Genomic DNA, 21,552 nt, shown 5'->3' on the forward strand with positions numbered 1-21,552 from the left:
TGATTCAAGTAAGCGATTTTAATTAGTGGGATATCATTCTTAAGGATTTCTTCTGGATTGGTAAATAAGGAACCCCTTCCCAGTAGGTCAAATCCCTTTTTAATGTAATTAAACCAGGGGATTCGTGCCATGTTCTCTAATGCCAGACAGTCCTTAAGAATAGCTCGGGTCAGGGGAATATCCAGGTTAAGCCAGCACTGTAGCCAAAAGAGCATGGGGCGCAGTGTTAATTGGTCGGCTATATAAGGTACTCCCAAGTCTTCGTGAGCCACCAGGTTCGGGGTACTTTGCGGGACACATAGTAATCTTTTTAGAAACTTATTTTCCTCGACCTGTAAAGGTTTAATTACACCGCGTCCCCACAGCTCACTACCATAGCTTGCTATGGCGACACTCTTGGCACTGTAGACCTGAAGCATGGCCCCCGTCGGTTTCTTCCCTAACTTTGAGGCAAAATTAAAGATTGCAGCATTTGCCCGGGCCATCTCCCCCTTTTTTTTGTGGATCGCAGCCTCCCACTTTAACTTGTCATCAAAAAGAACTCCTAGGTATGAGAACTCCCTGGTACTGGGAATTATATCACCCCCTGTTTTAAACTGGAATGCCTTTCTAGTGCACTTACCCAGTCTCATAGTGTAGGACTTGGTGCTGTTAATCTTTAAATCTAGATTTTTCATAAACTCGTAAAAAGAGTTTAACAGGGTTTGGAGCCCAAATTCTGTCCTAGCTATTAGTACAGCATCATCCGCGTATAGCAGAACGGGAATACCCCGTTTAGCTATACGCGGGAAATCTACACCTGTCTCTATCAGGGTGTTCTCAAGATCATTTATGTAAAAATTAAAAAGGAGCCATGATACAGCCCTGCCTTACACCTTTCTTGATTGGGAAATCATTCGTTACTTTCAGGTCCTTACTGTACCTAACATTTGCCCGGGTTGAAGAATGTAAATCCAGTAAGAAATCGATCAACCCTGTATCTACACCTCTCGCCTCCATGGACTGCCAAAGTTTAGATCTGTTAACACTGTCAAACGCCAATGATAGGCGAGATGTATTGAACCGGGGTGCACCACGGTGTATTTATTGAGCGACAGGTACAAGTTGAGGCACTGGGTGGTAGTCGAACGCCCTGGTTGAAAACCATACTGACAGTCTGATAACATCTTGTTGTTGTCTGCCCAGTCCTTCAATCTGTTTAAAATAGCTCGCCCCATTACCTTCACAACCGAGTCAATAAGTGATATCGGTCTATAACAGCTAGTATCACTTCTGTTACCCTTCTTAAATACGGGCACTATAGTTGACGATGCCCAAGAATTCGGGCACCCTTCTACGGCGGCAGCATTAAAAACAGGGTGGAGGATAGATGCCCAAAAATTAGGGTCTGATTTGAATAGGTCTGGTGGAATCCCATCAGGGCCAGGGGCTTTGTTGCTAGTCAAACCAGAGATTCCGTCTAGGATCTCGGGTTGGGTAAAGGTTATGGCTGGTTATGTCCCCGTGACTTAGTAGCACATTGCTGGGCTCCGCCGGGCTATCAAACATTAGTTTAAAGTGATGAACCCAGTTCCCTTCTCCTATGTGTGCCACCAGGCCATCTCCCCCCTCCTGGTGGAACAAGGTACCATTAACAACTTTCCAGAACCTAGCGCTATCTTTCAAGGTACTGCTGTCTATTAGTTCTTCCCAGGCTTTGTCCTTTAACAAAGCCTTACGAGTTGCAAGGGCATTCCTATACTCCCTTCTCAGGGAACGCACTACAATCGGGTTTCTAGGGTATTTTGCCAGTGCTTCTCTTAACTGTTTTGCTGCTTTGGTACAGTTGGTATCAAACCATTTGGGACCCATATTAACTCTATGTCCTGACTTTCCTGTCAGTAACTTACTTATTTTCCCGGACATGTTAGAAAAAGCAACCAGGACACTACTTGCAGTTGCTCCATCTGTAGTGCAGGTAACTATTTCTCCTGAACAGTAGGCCTTTACATTGTTATTAAAGACATCAGGTGATAAATGAGACCACCTTAGTCTCCTCTTACCATCAGTGTTACTTAGTGAGCCTGTTACTGGGGTATTACAGGTAAGATCGGTCAAAATACCACCGAGATGAGCTGACAACGGGTTGTGGTCACTATGTTCATTAGTTGTGATGGTAAATCCGCCTAAAAGGGGGGCTAGGGATGCCGAAATAAGAATATAATCAATAAAGGTACCCCTCCCCTTGCCTTTGAACGTTGGGATCGGGAACATTGTAGCAGGACTCATATAAGACAAAGCCACCCCCATGTCATTATCGCTCAGGAGATTATTAGGTTCCTCTCCTTGCGGCGTGTGTTCAAAATGCAAACCTGTCAAGCGCGGACAACCTAAATTGGCTAGACAGGTGATGATAGGGTTACCACAGGGGTGGATGTTAAAGTCCCCCATTATTATCAAGCTATGTAGTTTGTTGGCCATGTGTTTTCTTATAAAATTAGCCAGTATCTTGATGTTACCTCCTTCAACTGGGGTAGTCGGGGAGTTATAAAAGTTTATTAAACCCCATTCAGACCCCCCCCCCCCTCCTTAATGTCATTGCCAAAATTCCTGGATGTGAATGTGGAATCATACGGGCCTCACATTTAATATCAAGTGAGATGTAAATTACCAAACCTCCCTTGGGCCTGCCACTAGCCGTGGGGGAGGCCGGGACAAAAAAAACCTTATGACCAACCAAATAATAATTACAGTCCAGGGCCCATGTTTCCTGTAAGCTAATAATCTTAAACTGTCTGACAAAAGCAAGCCATAGTGGATCATTGCTTTTCCTGGCCAGCCCTGCAATATTCCATGATAAAATATTATTACTAGGAATTGGCGAACTGTATTTTACTACCTCTTTAATAAGATCCTGTGAGGAGGTGTGTAGACTTGTTCCACTTATTGCCAGAGGGCTTAGTCGGTCACACTCTTCTATGTCAGATAAAGGTAAGAATCTGTTTCTTAATTCTAGTCTTGGGATAAGATGAGCACTGGCCGTGTCCCTAGAAGGGTAAGAACGGGGAGGAATTCGGTGTTGGAAGTTCTGTTCCATAGTGTCCCTTGTATGTGTGTAAACTCTACGACTGGTATCAAACCTGTGCCTGCGGGGCTCTTGGGTAAAGAAATAGCCCAGAGGTAAAATAACTATATTAGAGCTGGATCCCTGGTAACGCTTTTGTGTCTCCTGCAGTATCTTCTCGGCGGAACACGGGTTGTCAAAGTTTACAACAATACAATCACCTTGACACGATTTTGCCCTGTTGCCAATCCAGCTAACTCTACGAGCCATTATTATGTATCTAATAACATCTTGACCCATATATATATTGTTGGTAAACCATTGGTTCAGTTTATTTTTAAGTTGATCAAAATCCTCTGTAGCCCCTTCCTTTAGTTGGGGAACGTTTCCCAGAATTAGTGTGTATGGAGTAGACTCCATTGGTAAATCGATTGTCTGGGTTCCCTGTAGGTGTTGGGCGTACGCATCCCCCTCCCTGTTTCTCCCTGATTTATTAATAATACTGTTAGGTTTTCTAGCTTCAGGGGGCCCCGAGAAGGGCGTGATTTCAATAGGTGAGTTGGGGTGAGAAACTAAATTAGCAGGAGCCTCTCTGGGTTTGCATGTATCAACATTATGTACCCCATTCTGATCCTTCTCAGAGACCCTGGGGGTGCCGTTTGTCAGCGCTTCTGCTATGATGTTAGTCAGATTGGCTGGTCTGACATTAGTTTTACAGCCACAACTCCCCCCTAATAGTGCTAACCTAACTTCTATATTGTTAAGCTTCTTCAAAATTGGGTCCAGTAGCTTTGTTAACATGATTTCTAGGTTTACCAAGCTACACTCCCTCAACTGACCCGTGGGCAGGTCACTCTTAGAGGCTTGTTTTCCCAAAGGACTAGTTTCAAGTTCAATTACCTCTGAACTCTGTTCATTGTGTGTTATCCCATCCATTCTACCCTGTCCACCCACTTGCTTATTTTCCCGACGTCCCTTCATTTTGGAGATGTTAGCTTTTGTTGTTTTAGCTTTGACCTGTTTCCCCCTAGTCATCATACCTTTTTTCTCTGTCATGGATTCCTTTGAAGGGGAGATATCCTTCTCTATGGAAGGCTGGGATATCGATGTAGTAGCAGGGGAATCTTCTATGACACTAGGTTGCAATATAGGGAGGAATTCAGGAGTTAGGGATAGCCTGGTAATTGAACTTTGAAGGTCCAAGGAGAGTCTACGTTCTGTTTCATTTATTTCCTGAGTTAACACAGTATTAGCCCTGGTGATAAAAGCATCCAGTGTACCTGCCACCCTGTTCCCCAGTTTAGCCATGGCCTTATTCATAACTTGCGGTTAAAGACCATAAATGATTTGAACGATAATACACTTATATTTACAAAATGCAAACCTTCCAGCCTGAACAGTCAGACTGGCGGTAGACAGGGGTAGCCCGGTGTTATCAGGTAATCCTTAATGACAGTACCTTTGCTCTCCTATGTCCAAACCAGAGTCCCTTGTTGGTTTGAGGGGACCAAGTAGCGTGGCCCAGCCCAGCCTATTCCGGGCTATGACGGGCAAGGACGGGCCCGCCCTTGGCCCGGGCTTCGCCCGGGCGCTGCCCGCGCGCGTCCCGCGCTGCGGGAGGCGTGCAGCGTTGATGTAGGCAGGTGACACCTGCCACTGACGTCACCTGCTAGCGCCGGGCCAAGGAGCCTGGGAGTTGTAGTTTGTACTACAGCCGTTGCCCTCACAGCGGACCTGGAGGTCTTGAGTCCGGTAGGTGTTCCCTGTCCAGAGAGCCCTTCTGGGCTATGTTGCCGAAATGCCGTTGTCCTCACGGCGCCAGGGAAGGAGCAAGACTAGAGCCCCCTTCAGTCGCGTCCCGCACTGCGGGAGACGTGCAGCGTTGATGTAGGCAGGTGACGCCTGCCACTGATGTCACCTGCTAGCGCCGGTCCAAGGAGCCTGGGAGTTGTAGTTTGTACTACAGCCGTTGCCCTCACGGCGGACCTGGAGGTCTTGAGTCCGGTAGGTGTTCTCTGCTCAGAGAGCCCTTCTGGGCTATGTTGCCGAAATGCCGTTGTCCTCATGGCGCCAGGGAAGGAGCAAGACTAGAGCCCCCTTCAGTCGCGTTCCGCACTGCGGGAGGCGTGCAGCGTTGATGTAGGCAGGTGACGCCTGCCACTGACTCACCTCAGTATGTTAGCCATTATTGGCTCCCATCCACCATTCTCATTTCCTCTTTCCCTGGCCCATCCTTCAAAACCCTGCCTTTGTAGCTCACATTCATAAGGCTCATACCCACAGAGACACTTCCCATAGTAGGTGATCCCGTCCAGCTTCTCTGCAATGGTCAGTGGTGCCAGCCTATAGTTCACTTGACACATCAAAAAGTTAATCATATCCTCACGGCGGACCTGGAGGTCTTGAGTCCGGTAGGTGTTCCCTGTCCAGAGAGCCCTTCTGGGCTATGTTGCCGAAATGCCGTTGTCCTCACGGCGCCAGGGAAGGAGCAAGACTAGAGCCCCCTTCAGTCGCGTCCCGCACTGCAGGAGGCGTGCAGCGTTGATGTAGGCAGGTGACGCCTGCCACTGACGTCACCTGCTAGCGCCGGTCCAAGGAGCCTGGGAGTTGTAGTTTGTACTACAGCCGTTGCCCTCACGGCGGACCTGGAGGTCTTGAGTCCGGTAGGTGTTCCCTGTCCAGAGAGCCCTTCTGGGCTATGTTGCCGAAATGCCGTTGTCCTCACGGCGCCAGGGAAGGAGCAAGACTAGAGCCCCCTTCAGTCGCGTCCCGCACTGCGGGAGACGTGCAGCGTTGATGTAGGCAGGTGACGCCTGCCACTGATGTCACCTGCTAGCGCCGGTCCAAGGAGCCTGGGAGTTGTAGTTTGTACTACAGCCGTTGCCCTCACGGCGGACCTGGAGGTCTTGAGTCCGGTAGGTGTTCTCTGCTCAGAGAGCCCTTCTGGGCTATGTTGCCGAAATGCCGTTGTACTCATGGCGCCAGGGAAGGAGCAAGACTAGAGCCCCCTTCAGTCGCGTTCCGCACTGCGGGAGGCGTGCAGCGTTGATGTAGGCAGGTGACGCCTGCCACTGACTCACCTCAGTATGTTAGCCATTATTGGCTCCCATCCACCATTCTCATTTCCTCTTTCCCTGGCCCATCCTTCAAAACCCTGCCTTTGTAGCTCACATTCATAAGGCTCATACCCACAGAGACACTTCCCATAGTAGGTGATCCCGTCCAGCTTCTCTGCAATGGTCAGTGGTGCCAGCCTATAGTTCACTTGACACATCAAAAAGTTAATCATATCCTCTTTTCGCTTCTCCAAAATCCTCCTTCCACATGTTAGATTTGAAATGTTATTCCCGTAATGCACAGACTTGAAGTGTTCCCTTTGCAATGCTCATGTTCTATGCTGTGTTAAATTAGCATTCATGGCGCCATCTTTCTTGGCGCCATCTTGTTTTGTAACTGAGATCAAGCTCCTGTCTTATAATGCTTGCCTCGGCAGAAAGTCTGCCTCTGTGCCTCCAGCATGTACGTCTCAAGGTTGAAGCTTCGCTGCACTAATGAATGTACTATCTATTGTTGCATACCTTTGCTGTTAGATAGGCCCATTCCCACATCTTAGAATGGCAGACACAGGCCGAGCAGCCTTGGGGTCGAGATAGCATGTACCCAGCACTGTGCCATGGCTCATCCCTCTTTGCCTTCTTTGTTCACCATGGCTGGAGCTGGAAAATTCCAGTTTGGGTGGGACTCTAGAGGTGTTGGAAATGTATATTTTGTGTTACCGTGTGGACAGGGGGCAGTCCTTCGGCAGTCATCTCAGGAGACTGGTCAGACTGGGCTCCGCTGCAGCGTATTGCTAATAAACTAGTTGGTTTGTATTCTCTACTGTCTGACCGACTCTTCATTTTCTGGGAAGGCGGAGAGGTGGTCGTGAGGGACCCGGGTGTCCCTAATCGGGTCACTTCCTTCACACACCTCCTTGTTGCTCCAGACTCTGCAAATTCCATCCAGGCCACCCTGTATATGTATGCTTTGAGGAGTTTGCTAGTGAATTCTTGGCCAGACACATCGCTCTCACATAACATCCTCCACATTTCTGGAAGCACTGTAGTGCTTTCCCGGTCTGCTTCTGGAGCTAAACCATAGACTCTCTCCCACTGTGAACGAGACAGTGCGTCAGTCACCTGATTATGTAGCCCAATTTTGTGCTATGCCCTGAACACCACATTCTACTTCAAGCACTTCAGCACCAATTATTGCAAAATTCGCAGCATATACTTGTCCCATGTTGGGCAGTTGTTAATCACGCACACCACAGTGGCATTATCCACTCTGAAAATCCCCCTTTTGTCCTGCACCCCAAGGCTCCATAATTGTCAGCACTACTAGAAAGGTTAGCCAAAATGCTATGCTGTGATTCCTCAGTTTCGAACTGTTTGGCCATTTTCCGCACACCAGCGTCCTTTTCAGTACAAAGCTAAACCGCCCTTGCTGGATGCATCTGTCTTATCCATCGGGTCGTCTTGGAGCCACGTCATTCCGTTATACTGCTCCTAAAAACACAACCGAATTTCCATGTCCTTCCTTAATTTGTCTGTGATCCGCATCTTATTATAGGACAAGGACACCCCGTTCATCGCAAAAGCCAGCTATCAGCAAATAAACTGTGTCCAAAGAAATTACTCTGAAGGTAAAATGTAGATGTCCTAAGACCGGTTGAATGAATCGTAGTTGTCACTTCTTTTTTCTTACCAACTCTTGTAATATCATCCTCAGTTCTTCCAGTCTGTCTTCAGGCAATTGGGACACCATTGTCAATATGTCCAACTCTATACCTAAAAATGTCAGCTGTGTACTCAGGCCTTCCATTTTCTCATGGACCAGAAGAACACCAGTCTGTCCGCAACCACCAGAAAAGTGGTCATAAACTGTTTTCACTCTCCTGTTATTCCTACTCTGCCTACAATTTACAAAATCGTTCTGGTTGTGCAGCACTTGGTCTGACCTCACCACCTGTCCTACTAACCACTCCAGAAATGCAGTAAATTTGTCAAAATTCACACACACTACAGAGCACCCCACTGGCATGGACTTGTCCATGAAGAAAAAGCCCACACATTGGTTGCCTGACAGCTGAATGTCTCATGGAGGCACCCGCAGCAGCTGAAAATTGGATTTTATATCTGCTTCCCCATTACCACTTCTGTGCCGTGTTTCCAGAACATAGATATTGCCACATGGTGGTTAGAATATTTTGCTGTACACTCATTTTGACTGATAAAGTCATTTACAGATCCACCTTCTGGCAATGAAAGATGGTGTATCAGGATAAACTTGCCTGCTGTGTTCTCGGCACTGTGCCAAAGGGGGATATCATACGGTGTGGCATAGAATGAGTATTGAAATTCCCCACTATGCCTCCCTTTTGAACTTCTGTCATTAACTCGTCATGCACAATGCCCATCTGTCCTTTGCAAGATTTTAAGTTACCTGCCCAGCTCTGTACCCAGGTGCCTGAATAAGATATCCTTAAATCTTTGAGCAAAGCTGTCTGCTAGTAGCAGTGCTGCTCTCCTGTCCGGGTATTTCTGCAGCCAGCTTCTCATCCTCACCAGTTTAACTGGTGTTATTGCCTTTCCCCAACACCTCTTATTGTCACCTCTGCCTCTCCCCCACTCGCTCCATGCCCTGTCCTATACTATACTGCAGCATTGATTGTTTACCTCCGAATTTGGAGCACTCATGTCTAAACTTGTACAGGTATTGATAATATCTCCCTTTGTTAAAATTCCTAAGTGCTCCTGTCGGACAAGGCCCACTCATTCCTCCCACAGCCCTCTGGTGGGTCAACCTGGAAAAGGTGAGTATGGTACTGGCAGTCACTTGCTGTGTGCATACCAGGCATGGGCCTTGTTGGTGTCTTGTACTGTAACCAGTTCATTGTCTTTTTCCCCAATGACTTATCAGGGTTCACACTTTTCCTTGACTCAATTTCCTTGTTGTACCACAGCCAAGCCAGAGTGCTAAAGCTGAGATATGCTGTCTGTAACACATTCAAATAACGAAATACTGCCATGTTGCTTTTGGGTGATGTTTAACAAATTATACTGCCGTAAATCGTAAACGCAGCTGTCCTCGTGTCAATATTAATCAGTATCCCATGGCATCTCACCAATTACCTCTCTTCTGCCTTCAACACTTCTTAACACTCTGTCTACCTGTGCAATAGCTTGAATATATTCATATGCTTGTTTGCCCATGTCTTGTCTTATGTGCCCTCCAGTAGATGAGCTACCTGTGGGTCTTTCGTCCCCAGGTAAGGCATCTTCACATATTTCTCAGCGTCTGTCCCTTCTCCTTTTCTCCTCTACATTCGGCCTCTCAGTGGTGGCTGTAGGAGAGTAGGATCTGCTAGTTACCCCCACTTTTTGCTGATGTTTCACTGTTTTTCGACTTATTCTGACTGGGATCCTGCTAATCAGGACCCCGTCTATCTGTTTTCTCTCTAAATTGATTACCAGTACCATAGGTAGACACCAGATTGGATTCTACGGTACCCTTAAAAGTCCCTAGTATACGGTATACTATGTACCTAGGGCATCTCATACTATGTACCCAGAGGCCTCTCAGGGGCTGCAGCATGTATTATGCCACCCCTGGGAGACCATTCAAAATGACACAACAGGTCTGCTACAGCAGCCTATGTAAGGTTGTGCATGCACCCCTTACTTAGATATAGGTTCACTATATCTATCCATATCACTTCACATATAAACCTATCAGTCACTCCTATGGCAGGCCTTTTCAATCCTGAAGGCAGGGCGTTGGAATTTATGTGAGAGGGTGCCCATGCATGAGCAGAGCCCCTCTGCAGCCTTCGGAACCTCAATTACGGGGTTGTTTGTGATGCAGCCATACCATATATACTTAAGTGCATTATAACCTCTCGGTAAATGCTAACTTTAAAACGACTGCTTGGAAACATGTCGTGTTTGGTGTCAAACACCTTGGAATCATACCTCCCACACCAGTAACTGGTCTGGGAGGTATGATTCCACCCTACTAGAGGGAGAAATATGACAAAGGATATGGGTGTAGCCACCCCTCTGTCCTGACCCTCCCATAGGTGAGTCCCCAGAGTTTGTCCCACCTCTTCCTTGGGTATAAAGTAGGAACCCCTGGCTACAGGACTTTAGATTTACCCAGACGAAACTCTGCTACAGAATCTCAGAACTTCAACTATCTCCACAACGTTTGATGACCGAAGAATCTCCCTTGGAGTAAAGGAGTTACTCTCCTGCGAGGAAGCCACCAAATACGCATCTGTCCGGTTTGCAACTACGCAGGTCTTGAAGGACTCTGAAGATTTTGCAACACAGGAGGTGGGTTTCCAAGCTTCCCCGAGGCCGATCCATGCTCTCAGCAAACCTGAGATCCAAAGCCCTCGTGTGGACTATTGCAACCCGAACCCCTGGACACCGTACACATTTGCAGCAGTATATGCTTTTTGGCGATACCTGAAGCTGTGCTTTGGGCTACTTGTAGTCCAGATCCCGAGCAGTGATTCCAATGAAGATTACTGGCCTAAATTCCACGAGTGTCCCGTGGGCTGGTATTTAGTGATTCCTCTTGAGGTCCCTTCGCGATCCCTTGTCCGTCGGCTTGTGGGTCCCTGAGAAGGGTACTTTAACTTTCAGTTGGCTTACCTGGTTGCTCCAGATGTGCCCTGACTCTCCATCACTTGGGAAAGCCACAGGACCTTGCTGGTCCACACCGAAGACATTTTACTCTCACCGCGTGGGTTGCTGTTGCCAAGGCTTGTTGGTCTCCAATCCGGACACCGACCCCCCAGCTCTAGACATCCTTCGTGGGACAGCTCGCCTGCGGACTTTGGTCATCGTCAACATCGCCTGGTCCCCGTACCAGTGGAGTCAAGCTTCACCTCTCCGCACCTGAAACACCCGACATTAGTGGGCATTGGTCTACCGTGCCCCTGGTCACCCTGAAGTGATTATGAGAGAAGGGTATGCCGTTCCTCCTAGTCAGGGGAATTAGTGTGAAGTGTACACTTGCCCCCGAGGTTGAGACAAAGTGGGGGATAATGTCTAGACAGCCTGAGAACTAATAGCATGTGATGGGTGGGGGAACCCACAGTGGTGGAACTAAAACCCTCACACACCCAGCAAGCTAGGTGTCATGCTTCATCATCTGGGTTTTGCTCCTCGTCGGGTCGGCGCTGCAATTCCCAACGGGCACCCAAAGATGGGGCTCTTTAACGGAGATCTTTTGTTCCTTGCCGAAGGTTGAGTGCAAGTGAGGGCCAGGTAAGTGTAGACGTTGGTGAGTGTATTCTAAAACAGGGTTGGTTAGTCTGAATAGTGAGTTTTATTGAGTCAGTAAACCACCCTATTAAAAACAAGATGAGTGGCGGTAGTCTGGACGCGATGAGTCAAGGACTAATTCCGCTCTACTCATATGGTCGACATGTTTCTTGCCTCATGGTCAGGGGGATCCAGCGGCAATTCATCAGGACCAGTGAAAGGTGAACTATCTACAAAATGTGAGGGTGTAAAACAGGATATTGAACTATTGTGTTTAGTGCCTGGATACAACTACCCTAGGGAAGTGTCTAGAAAACTTAACACTTCCGCATTGGAATGGCCTAAAGGAAAAGGAGAGAGGAAGCAAAACAGGCCAACACAGAACATTAAAATACACTTTGTCGTTTATATACATAGTAATCTGGAGCCAAAGACTCCTCGTATGCATGTCCAATACACGTAGCAATTGCGCTCGAAATGAGTGATCATGCATAAGTGGATGCAGTGTGAAGAAACGTGTCAAGTGATCAAAAAATCCAATACAATCTGAATTTACGTCACGAGGTCTGACAACGCTCACCTAAGGTTTGAACTAGTGCCGCTCCAATCGGTGCGTGGCGAGCCTCTTGGGATGGCGTGATAGCCTACTGTAGATAGTATTATAAAACAAGAGACTCAACCAGGTAGGTGTATACATTTAATGCACCTGCTTAGTGCTAGGTGTTGTCAAAGGAACTGGTAAGCAAGGTCCCCCGGTACCCCGGTCACCGGGAACCACCGCTCGGCGAGCGAACCAACCCCAAGCCAGGAGTACCGCCCAAGGAAGAACCGGCACAAGACAGCGTAGGGGTCGGCCAGCCACAACAGCAGCGGTCAGCCGTCTACCGGCGTCTGGGGAATCCCAGACCGTTCGATCTTAGTGATGCTAACCGGGTGATAATTACTTACGGTTCTGTTGCCCAAGGGTGGATTGCAAACCTACCCCGCTCCGCCGAAACCGGGAAGTGTGATTCACTTTCCAATGCTCGAATAAGACCTGGTCCGGTCAAGTGTAGGCGAGCTCTAATTGGGCGTCTAAAGTCTGACGACTAGTGTCGGAAGCCCCGCCCACGCCGAGTAACTACGGGCGCCATCTTGGAATGGGGTGCTGATGCAGCATCAGGTCGTGATTAGTGTATCTCAGTGGCCAGAAAAGGTCCCCGGGAAGAGTAATGATCTCCATTCTGCCCTAGTCCTATGTTATGTAGTTGATCAGTTCGATGTCTGCTTAAGAGAGTAAAAGACTGAGTTGTATGCAACGTGCTCATGACCAGGTCATTCGGGTTGAACCAGGCTACTCCCGGGGTTACTGTTGTGTTAGTCACGTGTCAGCGGTGTCCAGATGATGGTGTGAGGTACTAGGGGATCACTGTCGTATCAGTAAGTAAATAAGTCCGCCCCTAGTCTCCCAGGGGTGGTAAGGTTATTGACAATAATGGGGAGGGTGTAAGGATATCAGTGTGTTAAAGTACCCCACGGTATATCGTCATTCAAACCTCTCGTGTCAGATGCCAGTCTGTGCACCCATCTTTGTTCTAGTCTAAAAAGAGCTTGTGTTGTGATTCTTGGATGTGACTCCAAAACGACCCATCTCAGGGAGTCTGGCGTGTGGTGAAGACTCTTAAAGTGAGAATACAGTTTTGTGGTCTCTTTCAAGCATCTTATGTTACTTTTATGCTCCGTGATGCGTGTTTTAATGGCCCTTGTCGTCATCCCTATGTAGTTTAATGTACAAGGGCACTGTAATAGATAAATACAGTTGGTGGAATTGCAATTAGTATGGCGTGCCAATGACCAGGTTAGGGTGTCAGACAAAATCACCTCCTTGGTAGTAATCGTCTGTTTACAGGACGTGCAATTACCACAGGGAAAATGTCCAATGACTGGTGGAAGCCCCCATAGAGTACCCTGGGGGTTCTGTGTTTCTTTTCTGGCAGGTCTGGTATGGATCAAAATATCTTTCAGATTCTGAGTCCTTTTAAAGGCGAATCTGGGTAGAGGAAAAGAGAGGTTACCGGCAGCTAGGATACCCCAATGTTTTTTGATCACTTTTTTCATTGTATTAGAGGAGGGGGTGAACGAGGTAACACAGGTCAGGATGTCAGTTTGTTCCCTGGTCCTGGTCTCAAGTAATGCCTCTCTGGGGTTATTCCTAGCACGTTTCATGGCTTTTGTAATAGTATTGGTCGGATACCCTCTTTCTTTTAGATTGTTTGCTAGGATATCTGCCTCTTTTTTGTAGTCCGTCACTGAGCTACAATTTCTCCTCACACGGAGAAACTGACCGAAAGGTAAGTTATCCCTCAATGCCTTGGGATGGTGACTACTGTACAGCAAGAGGCTGTTCCTGTCTGTTGGTTTTTTGTAAAGGCTGGTAGTCAAAGCCCCAGAAGCCAATCTAATGTCTAGGTCCAGGAAAGCAATGTGTGACGGAGAGATGTGATTGGTAAATTTCAAATAAGGGTTCTGTCCATTAATCCATTGACAGAACTCTTCACATCTACTCCACGATCCTTTCCAAAGGATGAGGACATCGTCTATAAAGCGTCTCCACATGATCAGATTATCGCCAAAAGGATTAGTGGGGTTCTGGATGATCTCTTCCTCGAAAGCCGCCATGTAGAGGCAGGCCAGACTAGGGGCAAATGTACTGCCCATAGAAGTCCCTTGGCATTGGTGGAACAGTTCGTTCCGGAATTCAAAGAAATTCTCCGTTAATGCCAGGGATGCTAGGTCCATGATGAAAGACACAGGTGTAGGTGATGTCCAATCCTCATTGCGAAGGGCCACTTCGATCACTGTGAGGGTTGCTTGTTGTGGGATATTAGTGTACAACACCTCCACATCTAAAGTGACCAGTAAGGTAATCTCCCCATTCGGTTCAAACCCTTCAATAGTTCTTAGGATGTCACTGGTGTCTTTGATGTAGGATGGTATTTTTTGGACCAAGGGTTGTAGAAAGTGATCTACAAATCTGGACAACGGCTCAAGAACGGAGCCAATCCCGGACACGATGGGCCTGCCTGGGGTTGGTGAAGTTCCTTTATGGACTTTGGGCAACGTGTAAAAATATGGTATTACAGGATCACGCACGTTAAGATAATCTGCTTCTTTCTTGGTGATCCAGCCATTAGTCTCTGCCTCAAGGGTAAGGCTGTTAATGGCGTTCTTCAATCTTGGCGTGGGATCTATTGTGATAGGTGTGTAATATTTCCGATCACATAGTTGCCGTTGACATTCTCTCTCGTAGTCAAGAGTGGACTGGATGACTGTAGCACCACCTTTGTCTGCTTGTTTAATTGTGATTGAGTGGTCGTCAGCCAGAGCCCTGGCTGCATTCATTTCCTCTTTAGAGAGGTTGTAAAAAGTTGACCTGTCTGGTGCCACGGCTAGATCTTTGAGGATGGCCTTTTCAAAAGTCAAGACCTCAGGGGGAACCATGCCCGCACTGGGGGTGAAGGTGGAAGGTCTGTGTAGCCCAGTGTCTGTATTGTCTGCATCTGTAGAAGATTCGTTATGAAAAAAGGCTTTTAGGTGAATCGTTCTAAAGAAACTGTGAAGTTCGCATGCTTCCCTGAATTTGTCTACCCTTGGGGTGGGTACAAAACCCAGTCCTTTACGAATCACTCGTAGCTCAACGCTATTGAGTGGTCTATCCGACAGATTGATGACTAAGTCCTTTTGCCCCTGCGTTGGCTCCGGGTCTCCATCGGGGGCTGGGCTTGGTCCTGCCACTGGACATGCTGTGTTCCCCGTCTTCGCCCTCTTCCTCTGCCCCAGCCTCTGCCTAAAAAAGGTTGGGGGTTAGCCCCTGGGTAGAATTGGGGAGGGCACGGTGGAAACAGTGGATATTGCCAAAACTGGGGTTGTGGTGGACCAGGGAACATTGATTCCCCTCGATTGTAGAAAGTTCGGTTGTTCTTTCTTCTCTGGTTAGGGGTGTCCCAACTACCAGAGCTCGAGTTGCTATTGTTGGAGTCCCTCCTGCTGTTGTTACTCGATTCCTCATCACTGGAGTAGTTACTCCTACTAGGTGCGAAATCAGGTTTCAGGTAGGGGAAGATTTTTTCCTTATCGAACCTCAAGATATCTTTCTGCAGTTTGGCAATCTTTTGTTTTAGAAGGTACTCTCTGTTCTCTGCTATTTCTGAGTTGATCTCTGCTAACTTGGTTTTGAAGGTACTATTAGGTACTGTAGATTTCATGGTAGACTCAGCGGCTTGTATACGTATTAACAGAGCATCAGCAAGTCTCTTGGCAGTGTTGATTATCAGGACCAGGAGATCTCGGGTACACTTCCAAGAAACTGAGGACCAATCCTTCTTAAATGGGGGATCCTCCAAAAATAATCTGGGGAAAATATTGACAATCAGGCCATTAGGGGCGATGTTAGCCCTGAGGTACTCAGTCATTACTGCTCCATGCATTGTTATTCTGAGCCATTCTTTCTTGAGGGAGACTAAGTTGGACCAGTCATCCGAATAGGACACGCTTGCTGTATTCCCGTCTGTTCCTAGGAGTGACGGTGTTCTGAGAATGTCAGTGACTGCATCTTCGCCATAACTAATCCCTAATTCTCCATCCATTATGTGGAGTATAGGAAAAAATGGCCACTAACCCAAAGTTAAGTGATTAGTGTGTTTAAGAGTGGGCCTACCAGCAACAATTGATACTGTAGGTGACCTCAATACGTTCCTGCGGTTGTCAGCCGCACTATAAATCACAATCAAGCGAAGGAAAAAAAACCGGGTGGGCTATGTTTAACGAGGTCTAGCATACAAGCCCTGAGGTAATTATGAGAGAAGGGTATGCCCTTCCTCCTAGTCAGGGGAATTAGTGTGAAGTGTACACTTGCCCCCGAGGTTGAGACAAAGTGGGGGATAATGTCTAGACAGCCTGAGAACTAATAGCATGTGATGGGTGGGGGAACCCACACTGGTGGAACTAAAACCCTCACACACCCAGCAAGCTAGGTGTCATGCTTCATCATCTGGGTTTTGCTCCTCGTCGGGTCGGCGCTGCAATTCCCAACGGGCACCCAAAGATGGGGCTCTTTAACGGAGATCTTTTGTTCCTTGCCGAAGGTTGAGTGCAAGTGAGGGCCAGGTAAGTGTAGACGTTGGTGAGTGTATTCTAAAACAGGGTTGGTTAGTCTGAATAGTGAGTTTTATTGAGTCAGTAAACCACCCTATTAAAAACAAGATGAGTGGCGGTAGTCTGGACGCGATGAGTCAAGGACTAATTCCGCTCTACTCATATGGTCGACATGTTTCTTGCCTCATGGTCAGGGGGATCCAGCGGCAATTCATCAGGACCAGTGAAAGGTGAACTATCTACAAAATGTGAGGGTGTAAAACAGGATATTGAACTATTGTGTTTAGTGCCTGGATACAACTACCCTAGGGAAGTGTCTAGAAAACTTAACACTTCCGCATTGGAATGGCCTAAAGGAAAAGGAGAGAGGAAGCAAAACAGGCCAACACAGAACATTAAAATACACTTTGTCGTTTATATACATAGTAATCTGGAGCCAAAGACTCCTCGTATGCATGTCCAATACACGTAGCAATTGCGCTCGAAATGAGTGATCATGCATAAGTGGATGCAGTGTGAAGAAACGTGTCAAGTGATCAAAAAATCCAATACAATCTGAATTTACGTCACGAGGTCTGACAACGCTCACCTAAGGTTTGAACTAGTGCCGCTCCAATCGGTGCGTGGCGAGCCTCTTGGGATGGCGTGATAGCCTACTGTAGATAGTATTATAAAACAAGAGACTCAACCAGGTAGGTGTATACATTTAATGCACCTGCTTAGTGCTAGGTGTTGTCAAAGGAACTAGTAAGCAAGGTCCCCCGGTACCCCGGTCACCGGGAACCACCGCTCGGCGAGCGAACCAACCCCAAGCCAGGAGTACCGCCCAAGGAAGAACCGGCACAAGACAGCGTAGGGGTCGGCCAGCCACAACAGCAGCGGTCAGCCGTCTACCGGCGTCTGGGGAATCCCAGACCGTTCGATCTTAGTGATGCTAACCGGGTGATAATTACTTACGGTTCTGTTGCCCAAGGGTGGATTGCACACCTACCCCGCTCCGCCGAAACCGGGAAGTGTGATTCACTTTCCAATGCTCGAATAAGACCTGGTCCGGTCAAGTGTAGGCGAGCTCTAATTGGGCGTCTAAAGTCTGACGACTAGTGTCGGAAGCCCCGCCCACGCCGAGTAACTACGGGCGCCATCTTGGAATGGGGTGCTGATGCAGCATCAGGTCGTGATTAGTGTATCTCAGTGGCCAGAAAAGGTCCCCGGGAAGAGTAATGATCTCCATTCTGCCCTAGTCCTATGTTATGTAGTTGATCAGTTCGATGTCTGCTTAAGAGAGTAAAAGACTGAGTTGTATGCAACGTGCTCATGACCAGGTCATTCGGGTTGAACCAGGCTACTCCCGGGGTTACTGTTGTGTTAGTCACGTGTCAGCGGTGTCCTGAAGTGACCCAGACTCTGTCCCCTCTGCTTTCAGGTTCATCTCATCTTCGATCCAGGCTTGGATCACCCCGGACACTTCTCATCTTCCCGGCAGCAGCACTTTGCAGCATCTCGCCATTGAAAACAACGAAGATTTCCGACACCATTTGACACCTATGCACCCGGCTTCCCTGGGTTAGGTAACGCGAGTACTCCGGTGCTCACATGGGTGCTGGCCGCAAAACCTTCTAAGTTTGAAAGGGTTTGCTCAAAGTCCTCTCCTAAGTGTCCTTAATCTTTAAAATTCCAACCTCGACTTTCCCATAGGATTGTACGGAGCTCGCGGCTGTGTTCTCACACTGCAAGCGTCCCCGTGGGTCCCCTGTATCAATACCTTGGGTAGTTCCTTGGGGTCCTAGCTATTCTACGTGCTCTAGGCTCGGTGTCTAGACAAGTCGTGGTTCTCATACCACTTTCTTAATATATGGTTTGGTCTCCCACTGGGGCCCACTGTGTATTGTGCTATTTACTGCCTTTTTAGTACTGTAATATTGTGTGCCTTGCTCTCTAATCTCATAAAGAGGCTAGTAGAGAGTGTTTAGAAATAAATACATATATTTTACATATATACCCTGTGTGGTTGTCCTTTCATTTGGTCATTCAGGAGGTTATAATCTGGTAAACCAAGCTGATTTACATTCCTTCGAGACTTAGCCTGAAGGCTGCTCTCCATAGCTACCACTAGGATAGCTTTCAATAAAGGTTATCTTTAACCTAATCATCAATAAGGGTTGCTTGGACTGGTACAAGGTGCCCATTATAACTAGTGGACAGCATATTCCAGGCTAACTTCTCACAGAGGCTCCTCCGCTAAGGCGGAAGAGCGTCACCCCACTGCTCACGGAGGAGTGTAAATGAAACTTAAAATGGTAATAACTGAAGTTATTATCATTTTATTTTTCGTATCGTCGGCTAGGGCAGGTCGGGGAGGAGGAGTGGTTGTTGTGCACTCTGTAAAGTGCACATGACTGTTTGGCCGGCCCTATCGGGGTGGCCAAACAGTCATGCCCACTTTGCATGTTCTCCATGCAGGCTGCATTACAGTAAATGGTCTTTTAAAGACCTGTGAAGTACTCGGTGCGGCTGTATGTGTGCAGGGGTAGCTGTCTCAGCCGGGCTGACACACACATCGGGGGTGCTGAAGCCCTTTGAGCCCAATGGTCGTTGCACGCCTGCTCCCTCCCCAGGAGGTCTTCGATGCCCTTCTGCCACCTGCCCCTCCGTGGTCAGTTGTCCAGCTCTCCCCCACCCGCAGCACTGCTCTGTGCCTACGCTCTATCACCCCTGCCTCGCTACTTCTCATCCGCCTTTCACTGATGCTCTGCAACCGGGACCACAAGACTCTAAATGTAGCCCCCGGAAATAGAAACAGTTCTTCATATGGGCTTCTAGAACATAATATTCTAGAGCCAGATTCAAGAAATGTGTACAATATTCAAGGTGTGACCTCCAGAATTGGACACAATGCCTCCAGAACAGGACAATGTACTTTAGATGCAAAATCCAGAACTGGATCAAACCTTACACTTGAGGTGTGCTGCAGGAACACTACTGATCATAAAAGGGCCCCTTCTGGTTCCTCAAAGACCTTCCAGTGACCCAAGATACCACTGCTCCTCTCTCCAAAAAAGCCAAGCCAATGACCTGACAGGATTCACCAACTTTATCTCTGACAGAATACACTTTGTTCAGATAGAATATTTCAGGTTTTGTCGAGATCCCTTTGGGATTCTGCACCCAGAAGCACCCAATAGGGGTTGCTGATCGTATCCTCGTGTCACAACCTCAGAGGTGGTGGGAGGTTCAGCACTAGAAAGCAGCAGCACAACCTGTCTGGTTGCTGAAAAGTCTGCTTTTGCTCTACCTAACACTTGTCTCTGAGGATGTTGTGGGTAGCGGGCCTGCCTCAAACTAGGTTTTAGCATTAGATGTGGGAGGACACTAGGATTATCATACTACACTCCCCACACCGTCCTAGCCTTCAGAAGTCAGAATCCAATTTTATTATGGGCAAAGACGTCCGCCATCTTGAAAATGCCCAAAGTGGGTAGGGTTAGCCACAGGGACCTTTACATCATTTGTTAAGGCATCCCCAGGGTCTATACCCATCCATTAGCTCCTGCCAGGCATAAATATGGCACCTCCAGACATCTACTTCAGAACACTTTCTGGACCTACACTGTACAACTGTTTTTGTTCATTTTATGCTTGTGCTACATTTTGATATGTCTGACCATATTTGGCACTCTGCCATTTTTGTTTATGCTTGTGCTGCAGTTCTGTACTGTATATATGGCTCATACACTGGTCAATGGAGGAAGAAGGAGCCTGTTTGTACGGCGTGCACAGGGTGTACACCTGGCTTTCATCCTTGGCTAGCCAACAAGCATTGTTACCTACAAATACATTTCATCTGTTCGTGAGCCCTTGCTGTGTCTGGTGTCTTCCTTTCATCACTCCTGGAAGGTGACAAGAGCTATTCCATCACAAATGTTGTGATTATTCCTTGAGGTGGGCAGTTGACCGCCCCAAATAATAATCCAATGTGTTACAGGCCGAAACTCACAGACACTCTTAGATGTTGGATCTCAGGCAAAGGACTACCTCGCCAGAATGGAAAAATTTGCATGGGCAAATCTTTTTTGTAATTGTTTGGGTACAACACTTGTTTAATGTGTATTTGAGAATAATCTGGAGAGTATGTGATGGTAAATGTGTTTGTATAGCACACTCCCACCATGAACATTGCCCCCAAAAACTTTTGGAATCTCAGTGCCCATTTGGGTTATTAAATTGATATTGACTGGAGTTAGACGTCTCTTGGTCTTAGGTTTGATTGTATTTATTCTTGTTTTGGACTGAGTCACATAGATATTAAATATGGGCTGGCAGGTTGAGTAGATAAATGCATTGTTTAGTGATTGATCGTATTGGAGGTCGCTAGCCATATCCCGCTGTGGGTTTGAGTGGATTGGTTTGTGAATGGATGTGTGTTGAGGAAAACCTCGCAGACATACATATCAGAGAGCAGTCATTTAACTAATCTTAAATGAACGAAGAACAGAACTAGTAGGTGTTGGGTATTTTAATATTCTGTTCATCGGATGTCTTCCTTTTGGCTGAGATACTTTCAAAGTTGGGAAAACCCAACATTTGAGATCAACCTGTACGGCAAATGTGCTCAAGATTTTTGCACTTCGGATGTTCTTTCTTTCTTTCTGTCTTGGGCAAGTGATCGAGTGCCCAGGAAGGCTGGTTGTAAACAATGTGATTTCCCACCTTGTAGACATTTAGGGCATCATTATGATGTTGGGTAGATGCCACCGACAAGCCGTTGGTGGAGGTCTGTCCAACATCTGAGGCTGCGGTCCGACCGCCGCATAATGATGCAGTCGGTTGGAGCGCAGGGGTCAGTGGGACAGACCGACGTCTCCGACAGGCTCAAGGACCGTCAGTTGGACCGCAATCCCTACAATAGGAGCGGTGTCTGCAGATGCACCGCTGTAAGGATTATGATGTCCCTTTCCCTCTGCCTTTACATAGAGGTCTGACCACCATGTGAAGGCAGACGGAATGGGACTTTGGGGCTCCTGTCCCTCGTGGGCCTCCACTATGGGGCACATGTGGTGCTCC

This window comes from Triturus cristatus, chromosome 3_1 (assembly GCF_964204655.1).
Source record: "Triturus cristatus chromosome 3_1, aTriCri1.1, whole genome shotgun sequence".
NCBI lineage: Eukaryota > Metazoa > Chordata > Amphibia > Caudata > Salamandridae > Triturus > Triturus cristatus.